The sequence below is a fragment of the Strix aluco genome, chromosome 3, assembly GCF_031877795.1.
Source record: "Strix aluco isolate bStrAlu1 chromosome 3, bStrAlu1.hap1, whole genome shotgun sequence".
NCBI lineage: Eukaryota > Metazoa > Chordata > Aves > Strigiformes > Strigidae > Strix > Strix aluco.
The window spans coordinates 40,737,667-40,749,690 of record NC_133933.1 but is presented as its reverse complement, the minus strand read 5'-3'; the positions used below and the strand labels follow the sequence as shown (position 1 = coordinate 40,749,690).

Here is a 12,024-nt window from a genome sequence, read left to right as displayed (position 1 = left end):
TTTCAGTAAATGCACATGCAGCGCTTGTATGGCAGTGCCAAACGTAACATTCTGAAAAATGACCCTTCGGTTAAACTCTCAGGCGCAGAGTGTTGAGTTCAGGTACCTGCCAACAGAAACCTCTGGGAGGATGTCACTGGGAGGAGTGAAACAATACCGGGGTCTCTATCTGGATTAACTAAGGAACCTGTAAAAAATTTACCATCAGGTCAGTATTTATGGGCTTCCTAGTCAGCAATCTGCTGGACTGCAAACTGCTATTTTGAGCCTTTTCTCGTTGTGGGCAAGGCAGTTTCAAGGCATTTAAGGTGCCCTTAAATCTGTCATCAAAGGGCCCTTGGCCGCGGCGGGTCCCGCGGAGGCGATGCCGGAGGCTCCGCGCAGCAGCTCCGCGCCGCTGCCCCGCCGCTGGCGGGCGGAGCCGCCCCTGCGCCTCGGCGGCCCGGGCAGCCTTTGCCGTTTACCTGCACACCGCAGGGCGCGGAGCCCTGCGAGCCCGAGCGCTCCCCCAGAACCGCACCGGTAATGGAGGAAAGGCAGGAGGAATGAGCGCGGCGGGCGGGCTGCAGGGCTCGCCCTCGGCGGATCGGGGCGTCGGGGAGGTGAGGGAGAAGAGGGCTGGGGCGAAAAATCATCGGCTTTTAAGCCTCTCAGCGAGCTGGTCGTACTCGGGGGAGGGCGGGGGTGCTGCCCACCCGGGGGCTCCAGCGGGACACTGCCGGGGTGGGGGAGGCCCTCGGGGGGCCCTCCCGGCGCTGCCTGCAACGGCCCCACCCCCACAATGAGCTAAAAAAAAAAAAAAAAAAAAAAAAAAAAAGAAAAGAAGGGGGGTGGGGGTGGAACCCCGTTTATTGTTACTGTGGCTGTTTCTCGGCTGCCCCGCCCGCCTCCCGGGCGGCGCTCCGCGGTGCCAGGATTTCCCTGCAGCCCCGCCGGCAGCGCCGCCTCCCCGCCGTCCCCCCGGGACACGGGGCACCGCCCCCCGGGACACCGGCCGCCGCCGCCCGCGCATTGCCGGGCGCTCACAGGTGCCGCGCTCGGCCCGGGTCGCGGAGGGGTGGCCCCGCTGCCCGCCCGGCTCCGCACCGGCGGCAGGGAGGGAGGAGCGGCGGGGGAGCAACCGGCAGCGCCGTAAGTCGGGGCGCGGCGTGGGCGCGGAGCGGGGCGCGGAGCGGAGCGGAGTGGGGCGGGGCGGGTCGCCGAGCTGTGCGGCCGAGGCCGGCCGGGGGCCCCGGCACGGCCCCTCCGTCCCTGCGGAGCGGCAACGGGGCCGCACCGCGCCCGCTCGGGGGCAGGGAGGGAGGCTGGGCGGGAGGGGAGGCACTTCGGGGTGGCCAGGGAGAGTGTCCGTTAATCCCCGTGTTTGGCTGCCGGGGGGGATACGCCGGAGCAATCGCATTGCTGAGACCGTCCCGGGGTGTTTCTACAGCTCTGATGGTCCGGGCCGAAATCAGCCCCTGTCATCGGTTTAAATTTTCTTCCCATCGTCTTTTGACATACCTGATTTTATGCCCTTGTCTCGGAGGCAGAAGGCATACCTCCGTCGCCCTGAAACAGCGCGGGTATATATATGTATATATATTTATTTATTTTGTGCGGGATGTCCCTTTTTGCCGCGCCTTTCTGCGTGAGTTTAAAAATACCCGTGCGCTTGACTGCGCCGCCGCTGGCTGCCCAGCCGGGGCCGGGGGCAGATACTGGGCTGGGAGAAAGGCGACGGCCCGGTGTGGTGGCTGGCGAACAAAGAGGTCAAGTCGGGAAGTCACGTAAGGATTTGTATTGGGTTGCTGGTGAAGAAATGCGGGCGGTAGATTAATAAGAGGGACTTGGTTTATTTTCAGTTGAAATTAAAAAGAGACCAAAATAGAGGAAGTAATTAATTTAGGACTTGCGTCACTGTAGATTGTTGTTATGTTTTAAAAATAGGAAGAGGGCTTATTATGAAATGTTTAATGTAACAAATATGATCCTGATCTCTTATTTTGCTTTGCAAAATATTTGGGGAAGGGAGGCAAGGAGAGCTCCTGGGAGTGAAATTACTCTTGCATAGACCATTGTTTTTAGTTATATATAGGTTATAAGTATGTAATATAGTTCAGCAAAGCGTAGGGAAAAAGTTAGAGGCTTTAAGGTATGAAAATCTAAAGCTGAACAATTCTTAAGATGCACACTACCAGAAATCTTATAATCCATGTGCCGTGGTTCAGACGTTTAGAGGAATGACAGAGATACCAAAAAAGGCATCATGATACTCAGCGCAATTCCAGGAGCAGAATTTTCTCCTTCCCTACAGAAAAGGAAAGTGCATTTCTGGAAGCAAGAAGTGACAGATGTGGCATCTCAGCAGCTGGCTAAACATAAAAGCATGTATCAGCAGGTGATTACTGTCACAAGGATTTATTTTTAAAGTGGCTTGTACTGAAAGGGTGCAGCCTTTTTTAGCGTTAGTGTTAAGATTTACTTTAGCTCTACGGCACGTTAAAAATAGTCTTCCAGCAGAAGCATTCAGAAAAGTAAGAGAAAACTCCTGTGTTCAAGGCACTCCTGGCTTTGAACATTTGTTTTTTATTACAGCATGCAGAGGAGAACTGAGCAGGTTCTTTGGTTGATAGGATAGTACTGAAGGGGACAATTTTTCCTGGCCTCAGCATAAGCCAACGGTATCTGGGGAAGGAAACAATAGGGCCTATCTCCTCCTTAGGTTAAAGATAATCACAGTTACTGTTCTCTCAGGAGCACCTTGTGCATCCACAGAAGTGAAAATCAGGCTGCAGAAACTACCTCTGTGGTTCTGCCTCTCTTCTGTGATCGGTAAAGCCAGCCAGAATCACCAGAAGGTGGCCTGGATGAATTTTGGAGACGAAAGAGATGGATATCACCTAAGAGGCAGCCCAGAGCCACTCTTTCCCTGAGGCAGCGTGGCTCTGCACCATCCCTGTTTGATTGCTGTGGCTAAATGTCACATTGACTTCAAAGAGGCGTCTAAAACTGTTCCAAACCACTTATATCTGCTTTACTGTAACCAAAGAAAGCCACCGTTCATGGCAAAACATGTTTTGCTCTCAGCTTTTTGTAATTAGGTATGCTGCTTTGGTTTATAGTATTCTAAGCTAGATGTATTCCCATAGAAGAAATTCTGGCCCTCTGCCTAAGTCTTGAGAAATAGTTTGGGGTAGGAGAGGGAACTGGCATTTAAAAACAAATTTCCCTCTACCATACAGAATTTGCCATCAAGTTCTCCTTCACTTCTTGCAGTGAGGCTCTGTCCCTGGGGCTGAGCAATGCTCTCTGACCAGTTCTTCCTCCTGTTCCTCACCCTCGTTGACAGAATTGCTGTGGATCTGGTCACCTGGTGCCTGTTTTGACCTTTCATAATAATGTAAAACACCACAGGCTTTTGCCTTCCTGCATGCAAATGTTAATTTTTGAAAAACAAACAAACAAAAGCATCACTTCTTTGACTCTTCCCCCCACCCCCCCCCCTTATCATGATCAAGGCAGAGTAAATATATTTTCTTGGGATCTGAACCATCTCAGGGAGAACTGGCTGCCTCTCCTCCCACCAGTGGCACAGATGAACTAATTGGGTGGTCTGTGCCTGTCAGGCACAGCCGTGCTGCAGAGACATGGTATCCCCACGGGTACAGCACTGGCAGTTGGGCTGTGGTTGGTTGGTTGGTTGGTTTGATTGGTTTTTTGTGTGATAGCAAGGTGAATTTCCCAAATGAACTCAAGTCTGGACTTAAATGGGGATGTGGGGAGAATTGTGTTCAGGTGTAGGGTGGAGGACTGTTTTTAAGTTATTTCCTTTCACTGCAAAGCAGGCCAGTTACTAGCCAGTGAAAGCAGCTATCTGGTGCTCATGGATTTACTCATGGATGTGTCTGGGTAGAGCAGTGAGAGCAGATTTGAAGCACCACCTATGTAGGGGAGGGTTTTGTGTGAAGCAGGATGGCAGCATGAGGTGTAACTACCGAGTACAAGCTCAGGTAAAGTTCATGCTGAAGAAGAGATCTATTTCTAGTGCTGTGTTAAATAAAAAGGTTTCTGGATGATGTTCATGAAGATAAGCATTGCTTACAATATTTTACAATGTTCTGTATTTACATTCATAATGTTACTGAGCAAAGATATTGATCCAGCATGCTGACTGCCAGGGAAATGAGTGTAACAGGAGCAGCTGGAACTGGCTGACGAGAAGACTGGCTTCCTCATAGTTTAAGGGTTAAATCAAGATGCAGCAAATGTTCAGAAAACACACTGCCAAGATAAAATGAGATGATTACAGATGGGCAGAGTTGGCCAGGGTGACAAGATATATTTATACCTTTACTCAGGTTTCATTGACATTTATGGAACAGTCAGGTGTAGAAACAAATGTTTGTCTTATGGTTCTGCCACTAGTTAAGACCACAAGAGCACAGTTAGTTAATAATTTTTGTAAGCAACTGTGAGATTTTTTTTTTTTTTGAGAGGCTAGTGAACTGTTGAATGTGTTTTATTGCTTTTTGTTTGTGTTGTGGTTTGTTGGTTTTTTGTGTTGTTTTTTTTTTTTTTTTAAAGGGGGGAGACAAGCTCTTTACAGGTCAAGCCTACGTTCCAGTAGCACATTTTAATACCTAAAGCTCTGAAAATGTGAAAGCAATAGTTGAATACTCAAACTAAATCATATCTTCATGACTATAATAGCTTTTTATGTGAGACCATTTTACTGAAATGTATATTTAACAAAAGCGCTTTGAAATACTCTTATCTTTGAAATTATTCAAGTTGCGCAATACTCTTAAAACTTGATGACTACTGTGTCATGAATGCCAGGGAGCCAAGTTGAGGGTTTCAACCCCCACTATGTGTGGGACAACATACAACTTAACTATGTAAATGTTGCATTCATGTTGTTTATTTGCACCTGAATAATAGAAGAAAACTTACCAAGTCTGATACGTTGCTTTGATTTCTATCATAAAGGTCAACAGGGAACAAGTTAGATAAGAAATTGAATGGACTCATATAGTGAGTTATTGTGCTGGGGCTCATTCTGAATGAGCTAAGTGAACTTTTCTGTGGTTACATGTAAACAGCAGCTGACCTTCTGTACAGATACAAGTGCTGATGACGAGCTGTGGTCACTGAAACTAGGTATGACTTGCTTAGTCAGATCTGCAAACTTGTTTAGATGCGTTTAGATGGCAATTAATTTTTTTTTTTAAGTCATCTGTAGAGAACTTTCTAAAAATAAATACTTCTTCGTGGCTTTGCTGGGAAGATCTAAAATGTAGGGCTTAGTGTATTTTTTAATTCTGCCCCTTTGAAATACCAGATGTTTCAAGTCTGGTTCTCACTGTTGTGCTGTAGAAATGTTATGTGTATCTGAATATTTGTGTTGTACCTTAAACAAAGGAAACAGGTGTTGAATCTTCATTCCAAATATCCTTTTCATATTAGAATATTAGACACTACCATAAAAATAGTAAATAAAAGCCAAATGTTAGTCTGAAAAATCCCTTTTTTCACTGTTTTAAAAGTCTGTACAGTGTAACAACAAAGTCAAGCAAACCCAAAAACCTAAAGCCTGTTATGCTGGCAAAAGCAAGTATCCATAAGTTGGAAAATGCCTGTAGAAAATGGTGATACATGTATAAGTGCATTACTTCTCATAGCCCTCTTGCCTCAAACAGTATGTGGGGTGAATGAGGTGAGACATAACAAAAAGAGAGGATATGTTTGAAATTCTGGGCTGAAGCCGAAGGTCCTGCGCTGTCATAGTCCTTTTGGGTGGTGCTGGGCAACATTGTAATACAGATGGTGAAGGAACCAAATAATGGTTGCACAACTAATATAATCTTGGGATTTCCTAATTTTGCATTCTTTGACTTTGCAACCCTAGTGTTCCACATATGATATTTCTAATTATGGGGTTCAGAATTCTCAGTGATACTCTGCAAGGAAGATCAAAGGTGCTTTGCTGCCACCACAGTCGGCATCTATGAAGCATTTCTCCAAAGAGGTTGTGAAACCAGCTTTCTAGCCAGCAGAGCTCTCTGTCATGATCTTCACAAGGAGCAACCCTGATACCTATAAGAGTGTGAGTAATACTGTTCCAAATCTTCAGCAGGAAGCAAAGAAGAGACAGGAAGGAGATGTTAGACAAGACTTGAGGCTTAAGTCTACTGAAGGAGAGGCTGATGGATCTTGTTGCTTTGATAAACACCTTGTCTGTTTCTCCTATTCTAGTAAAACTCCTTATTGACTTTTAAGAAGGTGCTTTTCTCAAGCCATATGACTGGGTCAGGTCCTGCGTAGTAGACAGTTTTTTGTTTGGTTGGTTTTTCTAGTGCTTGAGTGGTGCACTAGTAGCAGGTGATGTACAGGAATGTAATGACAGTGTTGCTGGGGATTCTTTCCCCACATTTGCATTCTTGCCTTTTTATTTTTTCCCTTATTTCATTTCTATTGCCAAGAAGTCTATGACAGCACTAATAGATTCTCATTAAGAAAGCTTTTAAATTTTGCAAAAATCAATACTTAAGTAATTTAGGACCTTAAAAACAATTTTTGGATGTTTCTCTTAATTCTTAATATTTACTAAATCTAACCTTTTAAACTGTATTAATCGATATTGTGATCAGAAACAAGTTCCATTCTTTCTTCCTTCTATGCATATCTCCAGTTCTAGTTAAGTAAAGCCTAAATCATGTGTGTTTAGGTGTATCTTTTTTCATGAAGGTCTAAGTATTTTCTAGAAACTTCTAACTTTGTGTTTTTGCCTCAGTTAATACGATTCAGTGTATTCTTTTATTTAGTTTGACTTTAATTGTTTATGCATAAAATTGGGTAAACTGGATCTGAAACTGAGGCAAAGATTAGTCCAAGTTGTGGTGGAGCTTAAGGTGAATGTTTCTGTTTGCTTTTTCCCTCCTCTTTTCTGTGCTTGAGATGCACACCATAAATATCCTGTCTTTAATGTGACAGACCACCATTAAGGAACATCATCTCATTCAGGCACTCCTGCTACTTGTTTTAATCATGAATTCTGTTGGGGAATAGTCATCGGTATTACTTTTTTGTCTTTATTTTTGGATAATTTGATAAACTGTCTTTGGGAACTAAAGCATAGTTTCAGTTTGGTTAAAATTTATCTCCAGAGAATGGTTAGGCCAATCTTCTCAATGTTCATATTTCAAATGATAGCTTAATCAATTTTAATTTTACAGGTTCCCTGTCATTTGAAGCATTTATGTGACTCATTGGTTCTTTGAGAGTACATGTTTCTTTAACCACAAAGAATAAAAACAAAGGCATCTCTGACAATAAAAGCTGTATGCCAAGTAAGGGTGAAGGAAAAAGAAAATGCAGGTTCTGCCTTTTGTAGTTTGATGTAAAGGCCAGCTATACCATTTCTCCCCAGCAGTGTGGTCCTGGCAGAGGCACTTTTCTCTAGCTTTTGCATGACTTGTCTGTATTTATTTGGAGGATCCTATGTGTCTGTGTAGTCTTTGGTGTTTCCCTTCTTTAAGGATGCATGGCTCCTACAAATAATGTTAGGGGTTAGCCCCATTTAAGGAAAACTTGAACAGTAGGAGAGCTATGTGGTGAGTGAAAGACAAGGAAAGAATAGTGCCATTGATTGTCTTACATGTCAGATGCAGCTCACATGTTCCTGTTCCAGATACAAAAGATTACTGGTCTTCATCAAGTTTAAGCTGGTTCTTTGCTTGCTCGTGGCTCTATAGCAGATGGTCTTGGAAGAATAACCACAGCTCAGAAAAGGGTAAGATGCAGTGTATCTGGGGGACTTTTCTGCTTGGATGTTTAAAAACCAGATGGGAATATGGAGGTAAAGAATGGAGTGTGTCCATGGATAGGCTGTATATATGGCACATGGAATTGTGTTTTACTTCAGTTCAAACAACTGAGTGGAAAGGTGAAATTGGAGGGAGGTGATGCTCACAACAGTTACAATTCTGTTCCTAAGCTAACAGTATTCCCTGCCCCAAAAGATGCAACAACTGAAGAACTGCCTTTTGTGAGATTATGCAGACATAAAATGACAACAACAAAATTCTTCATATACTAGGTACCTGGCCTGTGATTAGGGCTTCTCATGCTACAATAACACAAATTTGTGGTAATACATTACTAAGTTTGGTCATCTCACCTAGAAGTAGGTAGACTCTAGTCAGTTTGAAGAAAACCTTAAATGAAGAGGTTGGATTGTTAATGTTATCATATCTGCTCTAACTTGTTTCTTATTAATGATATGCCAAATGGTTAGTGGTACAGAGAAGTTACACAGGCTGAATAGAAAATCTATTGTTAGGAACAAGATAGTTGACTGAGCAGACCAGTATTTTGTATGGCAGCTGCTCTGTTCCTGTATGTCCCTTCCATGCTATGATTTTAGTGGGGAGGGAGGCTATATTTTTTCTGGTTTTGTCTATATGCACCCTCAGGCATGATGAATACCTGTCTCAGTCTCCAGAGTCTTTTAGATAAGATCCACTAAGGTCAACAGCAAAGACAACAAAGTCATCAATTTTATGGCAAGTGGGCTGTACAGCTCTCTTAAAAGTACATATTTCTAGTCTCAAAGAAGAAGTTACAATAGCAAGAGCTCAAGCAGGTTAAGAATCTGTAGGAGTTCCTAAAGGAATTTGTGAGGACAAAAATAAAACCCACTTCTCCAAGTGAAAGCAATGAACAATCAAGTAGTTTATGCTGTAGACAGCTTTCAGATTTTTGTCTGAGAATTAATTTCATTTTTAGTTGCAGTAGTTATTTTACCTTGAGACTACAACGTTGCCTCTACTTTGGCAGAGGAATGTGCATTGTAAATAAGGTATTTTGTGGCACAGTATAACAATTGGATTGCTGGGGTATGCTCTGACAACCTTATAGGAGGAAGAGACAGGAGTAGCATCTAATGAAGCAACAACAGAGAAGTTGGAAGCTTTTTGGCACTGCCTTTGGTAAGAACAGTATATCCATTGAAATGTAAATCTTTAAGTGTATTCAAGTAATCTCTGAAAATACACAGATATAATCTGCATAAAACTGAAGAATCTGTAAGGAAAGAAGCAGGCTTCAATGCCCAAATGAGCAATCTAAGCATGAAATTATCAGAGAAACATAGAATAGTTTGGGTTGGAAGGGACCTTAAAGATCACCTTGTTCCAACCCCCCTGCCATGGGCAGGGACACCTTCCACTAGACCAGGTTGCTCAAAGCCCTGTCCAACCTGGCCTTGAACACTTCCAGGGAGGGGACAGCCACAACCTCTCTGGGCAACCTGTTCCAGTGTCTCACCACCCTCATTGTAAAGAATTTCTTCCTTCTATCTAATCTAAATCTACCTTCTTTCAGTTTAAAACCATTACCCCTCATCCTATCACTACAGTCCCTGATAAAGAGTCTCTCCCCACCTTTCCTGTAGCCCCCTTTAGGTACTGGAAGGCACTAGAAGGTCTCCCCAGAGCCTTCTCTTCTCTGGGCTGAAGAACTACAACTCTCTCAGCCTGTCCTCACAGGGGAGGTGCTCCAGTCCCCTGATCATCTTTGTGGGCCTCCTCTGGACCCACTCGAGTACGTTCACGTCCTTCTTGTGCTGGGGGCCCCAACATAAACAGACACTAAGCTGCCGAATTTTGCAAAAATTAAACAACTAAAACACCTTAAAATTGACTGTCCTGGAAATTCACAGTGACAGAGACACATTCCCAGACGCAAACTTGAATGTCAGGACTAGCTTTAAACGTACGGAAGTGCCGGAACTTTTTAGCAAGGCTGTGGATTTTGATGGGTGGTGTATGCATAGGAGTAAAGGACATCACAGTAGAGCAGGGGAATAGAAATACATAATTTTGTTTTGTTTCATTAGAGAAACATTTTAAAAAGTTTGGTTAAAATTCTCCCACCTCTTTCTAAACCTCCCAATAAACACACATATACAGATTGCTGCAGAAGAAGGATAGAAAATGTTGGTTTGAATGGCAAAGTCTGATATTTATAAACAACTCTGAAAATGAACTTTAAAGTGGAAGCTTCCAAGACATCTGAAGGGTAGGTGGACATGATAAAAAGGCATCATCTAAGAAATTGTGTGTATTCTCTCTGTAATAAAACAGTGTGGTATCTGCGAAGTAGGAGCAGCTGTCTGTGTATGTGTACATTAAAGATCCTTGTCTGAAATGGTACCAGATAATTTCTCAGGTGCTCTGATTCAGTGTGTTCTTTCAGTCCATCTGGTGAGGTAGTTGTCAGTAGTTACTGGGCTTTCTGAATCTCAAAATTTGTACTTCTTGGGTTAATATCCTGAAAGTACAAATGTGGTCCCGAAGTAAAATTTTACAGTCTAGGAATATAGGAACATATAGGAAATATAGCTTGAAAAGAAATTATAGTTATATTGTCAAATTCAAGAACTATGTCAGTTTCTCTTGAATAAATGTGAATGAAACCACATCTCATTCGTTCATTGTGCTTTTCTTCAAAACTGAGTATCTGAAGTTGGATATTGGATTCTGCTCAGTCATGGATTTGAGAGACGCTTGTTAGAAGTTGTACTTTAAAATGTTTAGTTTTCCTTGTTCTTTTGAATAGGCTAAGTTGCTGTGAAATGTGTGCCCTTCTGCTTGCAGAGCATCAGAGGAGAAACAGCTTTTAAAGCCTGCAGATCTCAAACTGTTCATGGCAATCTGACAGCAAAGAATTTATTCAGTTCTCCATGCAGAGTTTGAAGTAGTGTCAAACACAGATATCTATTATTTTTTTTTTCTATTTTGTGCTGAAAGACAAGAATTTTCCAAACACAACAGTTTGGATTAGAGCTCTATTTTGATAACTTCCAGGAGATTTGCCCTTTCAACCTTCATAATCAATCTGATGGCCAAGAAAACATAATCTGTGGACAAAAATGTTCTAAAAATTTAGTATGGCTTTCCCTAGATAAAAATGCTTTCCAAAATATTTAATTCTGAAGAGAAATATAATGTATTTGGGAAAAATACTGTTCATATCTTGAATGAAAAAAGACAGAACAGACCATTGGGAACCTGCCTGTGACAAGTGGTAGGCCTTTCCTGAATTGTTACCCAGTTCACTGTCAGTATGACTCCTGGCTCTGCCTGAATGCCAATGAGCAGTTTTTAGAAAATAATTATTCTTTTTAAATAAAAATCCAAATAACAGAGAATTCACCACAAACCTTGATAAATTCTTCTTGCTATTATGAAAAGGTACATTTTCTTTCTTACCTTGCTTTGTCTAGTTTCAGTCTAGCAAACGTGATAGTATCAGTCTTGTGGCTCTCCTGAAACCCTTGTTTGTTTAGTGGCATCCTCTTGGAATTGTACCTACTGGGACTGGACATGGTGATGGCCAAGTACAGAGTTGCTGGACCTTCCCTTTCCCTTGTCAGTGCCCTCTTATGCAGCAGGGAATTGCAGCAGCCCTTTGTGACTACAGCACAAGAGGATGAGGTTCAGCTGATTATCTCTTCTGACCTGCAAAACTCTTATTACTGTTTCTGAGCACAATCTTCCCTCCTGAAAGTGAGGCCTATGTGACTTAGTCTTAAATTTTAATCTTGAATGCATGACTTCGGCTACTGTTAAAACTCAAGTGTCTTGCTGATGTTCAGGTATCAGCTAATCAAGATTATTCTCTTCCTCTCATTTCCATTATCTACCTGTTAATTTTCCTTTTTCCCCTCTGATTCCCAGTCCTCTGGTGCAGGTCATTTTAGGACAATTCTCCAACTGGAATAGATGAATTGAAGGCAAAGAGTTTAAGAGCATCCACTGGCAATGCAGGTTGAAAGTCTTTCTGCTGAGCAGAAAGCCCACACGAGTCCTAATGCCCACAGGGGAAAAAAAAAAAAAAGCCACAACTTCTGTTTGTAACATCAGGCTGATGTGCGAGTGGCACTACCTTTTACAGTGTACAAATGGGGAGAGATGCCTATGGAATTAGGCATATTAAGCTGGTGTATAAGAAATCATAATTGGTCTACTCTGAGATCCTGTG

At 42.9% G+C, this 12,024-nt stretch overlaps 1 protein-coding gene across 2 annotated transcripts in view; it reads left to right on the top strand.

Moving 5' to 3' along the window:
• Positions 1-433: 433 nt before the first annotated feature.
• Positions 434-12,024, top strand: part of CDC42EP3 (CDC42 effector protein 3) — a 28,654-nt gene continuing 17,063 nt past the window's right edge. The window contains exon 1 of one of the 2 annotated variants that reach the window (XM_074820655.1): positions 434-602. The gene's annotated coding sequence lies outside the window, so the exon portion shown is untranslated. Of the gene's footprint in view, positions 603-647; positions 1,132-12,024 lie in introns of those variants that run through there. The other variant, XM_074820656.1, reaches the window with a different exon arrangement.